General features: G+C 41.0%; 1 protein-coding gene across 2 annotated transcripts in view; it reads left to right on the top strand.

Moving 5' to 3' along the window:
- The window catches only part of ctnna2 (catenin (cadherin-associated protein), alpha 2), a 387,665-nt gene that overhangs the window by 52,919 nt on the left and 331,012 nt on the right, over positions 1 to 3,734 (top strand). The gene's annotated exons all lie outside the window — the stretch shown is intronic.

The following is a 3,734-nucleotide window of genomic DNA, read 5'->3' as shown; positions in this document are numbered from 1 at the left end:
TTCCCCCGGAGGAGCTGGAGGAAGTGTCTGGAGAGAGGGAGGTCTGGGCATCTTTGCTTAGACTGCTGCCCCCGCGACCCGGCCCCGGATAAGCGGAAGAAAATGGATGGATGGATGGATGGATGAAATTAGATACTCATGTATTGACAACATAGCACCAAGGTGCTACATATACTGTGAAGTAAAAATAAATGGAAAATTAAAGATCGAAGCTTATTCCTTGTTTTAAGCGATTTTGGATTCATGACAAAACATATCAATGGATTATAAGAATTCATTCATTTAGTTTTATATTGTGCTTTATGTCTTGTGTTTTGTGTTGTCATGTCATTAGTGTAGTCAAGAGTGTATTGTGTGGATTCTCTTGACTTCTATTGGTGTCTAGCGTGGTCAGAGTTCAGACCACCAGTACCAGCATAGATTTATTAGTGTTGAGGTGCTTGATCACTGCAAAGGTCAAGTAAACAAAATAAGGAGTCTTATAGCAAACTCAAAAACTTGGCGGCACCTTGTCAAAACTCACTAGACAAAATGTTTTTCTCAGGGTGTTTTTATTTTTTACACCCCCGTGCCAGCGGGGGTGCATTATGTTTTCAGGTTTTCCTTTCGTCTGTCTCATTCTTGTAAATTTCTTCAAATTTGGGACAAACATTCACTTGGACTCAAGGATGAATTGCTTTGTAGAGGTCAAAGGTATGACCTCACACAGTCCTATTCTCATGAACATTGTATCTCAGGAGCACCTTGAGGGGATTTTTTCAGATTTGGCACAAACGCCCACTTGAATTCAAGGACAATGTGACAAAACTCACTCTATACTCCTCTGTAAAATTGTCTCCAAGTGAAGACAGTGGAAATTTATTTCTTGAATCATGTCAAAATACTGTAGTGATAACTTCCATTTGGCCAAAAAAAACCACTTAATATCTTTTCGTAAACTCGTTCAAAGGGTTTTACATGCATGTAAACCGCAACTTAACTGGTTGGCGGAGGCATACGACTGCAAGGCGGTAATTCTAGGCGTTTTTTAAAAATATATTTATTTAAGATATTGATCATGACTAGGAGGCAGTCATGACACCCCTGCCATAAACCCTAAAATGACTTTGTACTCGCATTCATGCCATCAGTGTAGCTTCTTTCACTAACTAAAGACCAGCAAGCAATTCTGTTAGCTGTAATAAATGAATGGCTAAGGCGCTAATTGTTTAGTAAAAGCATCTCCACACTTATTAACTCCCATTGGGATAATTGGTGATAAGCCCAATTTAAACCACAGTGCCACAAAAGATTACCATAGTACACACAACAGTTTTCAATTCTGCTTTTGTGTTTTCACTAATAAAATCTCTGGTTCTTGTAATGATTTGTCTTATTTACTGAAAGACTATAGGATATTCAAATGTAGACAGTTGTTTGGCGCGGTACATTATGTAATAATGACATGCTTATCATGATCTTTTTACCTTAATGAACAGACCCCTTGAGAAGTTTCTAATTAACTAAAGGCTAACTTAGGGAAAATGAACTGCTATTGCTTTATTTCCATCCCTGTGGCAAACAGCAGGGCTGTGGTTATGATTGTGTGGCATCTAATGGACGCCTGACAAAGCTGTCAAAGCAGTATTATGCTCCCCTACTTTTTTGTTTCTTTGTTTTTTTTTAATACTGGCTTTCAAGCTGCAGGGTGGTTAGTGCTGTCATCTTATAGCAAGATGGTTCCAGGTTCGAGCCTGGGCCGACCCGGGGCCTTTCTGTGAGTTTGCATGTTCTCCTTGTGCCTGTGTAGGTTCTCTCCAGGTATTCCGGCTTCCTCCCACAGTCCAAAGACATGCAGCTTGGTTTGCCTGTAGGAGTGATTTTGAGTGTGTGTGGTTGTTTGTCTCCAAGTGTCAGCCCTGTGATAGACTGGCGACCTGTCCAGGTTGTACCCCGCCTCTCGCCCAGTGTCAGCTGGGATTGGCTCAAACTTTTATTCCACGTCAGTGTATATTTGTTATTCATTAATTCGGGTGCAAATCCACAAACAGTGTGACACATTCCACAAAAGCTCGCCCTATTGGTGACATTTTGGTTTCCACAGTGACCTGTGTTGAAGCAGTAATTAAACAAAACATCCCAGTGTCTGTGCGCATCTTCCCCTAACAAACATGGTGACAACATCACCATGACAACAGGACAAGGTGGCACTCACCGATCTCACAAAATTCCTCTTGATGCACTGAGGTTTTCCCCTCAGCCACTCAAGTATTTTGTTCTGCAAGTGGTTTTCTGTGAGTGTGGGAACATTAATACAACACACATTTAGACAGAACTTCATTGTTACAGCAGTGAATAATTTTGAAGGACCCAACTGTCACATCAGAGACACAAGCTTGAGTCCTGTCTGTGGTTAGGTTCAGCTGGTACAACAGAAGCACCTTGGTAAGGATTAGTATCGCTGAATATATCACAATCATTTTAAATGTGTTTTTCAAGCAGTTTGGTTTTCATCTTTAGGAAGGAACAACCTTTTTGCAAGCATTTTAGCCAAGATAACAAAGTTGGTGCTTTATATAATTTTGCAGCAATCAAGGACATCTCTGGGTTTTTAATTCTCCTCTCAGTTTCTCAACCCCCAACACACATACACACAGACGGACACACACAGTGCACACAGTGTGTGGGGAGAGGCTTCTCCAAGAGGAGCTTTATGTCACACATATTATTTTTTCAACCAGAACTGGAACAAACACTGTGCACTTGCTGTATTGTGAGTAATTTGCTGCAGTTTCACATGATAATTTTTACTGCCATGGGCAACTGAAATCAGCCATACTGAAACTGATGGCAAAACTATTTTCTGCACGAATGAGCAGCTATACATTTACAGTAAACTAATACGCAGGAATACTACATTAAATAAAACACATTTTAAGGCTCTTTAGAGCATAGAAAAGATTCTTCATTTTCTTTTGACGAATTTAGCTTTGATACCACAGTTACTTGCTTTGAGACAAGTCAGCTTCAATGTAATGAGTTATAACAACCATACTGTAGGTAGTGAAGTACTCTGATCCTTTATTTATGTAAATGTATCAATACAGCAATAAGCATTGTACTGCAGTACATATACTTAGATTTTTTTCACTACTGCATGTCATAGATTAAACAATACTTCATCTATAACCTGAAGTCTAACAAGCCTTTTATATGGGTAACCAAATCTCATTAATGACAGGTACAGACGTTGTAATGGACACAACAGTTGGCACATTAAATGCACTTTATTGTCAGCTGGCATTTTGTGCATCAGGGAACCACAAGAAAAAGAAACATTCCGCAAGGAGGACAGATGTGATGTGAAAAGAGAAATGTCATATTGTACAAAGCTGGACACTCGCAGTGCGTAATTACACTGCTGTTTACGCTGTATGTACACAGTGTGTACAGAGTCGCCTTCCTGAACAACTACAGGCCAGTGGCACTCACCCCAACTATTATGAAGTGTTTTCAGAGAGTGGTACTGGCCTGCATTCAGAGCAGTATACCGGGCACCCTGGACCCCCTGCAGTATGCCTACCGGCCCACCTCAGACGCCATCACGGCTGCCCTCCACTATTCCCTTTCTCACCTGGAAAATGGAGACTCCTACATCAGGATACTCTTCATTGACTACAGCTCCGCCTTCAACACAGTTGTCCCCCACAAACTCACCCACAAACTGTCCACACTGGGTCTGCACCCCACCCTCT

This window comes from Monopterus albus, unplaced genomic scaffold, assembly GCF_001952655.1.
Source record: "Monopterus albus unplaced genomic scaffold, M_albus_1.0 scaffold54.1, whole genome shotgun sequence".
Taxonomy (NCBI): domain Eukaryota; kingdom Metazoa; phylum Chordata; class Actinopteri; order Synbranchiformes; family Synbranchidae; genus Monopterus; species Monopterus albus.
Note: the sequence above shows the minus strand (reverse complement) of the source record. Positions and strands in the feature narration are given on the sequence as shown.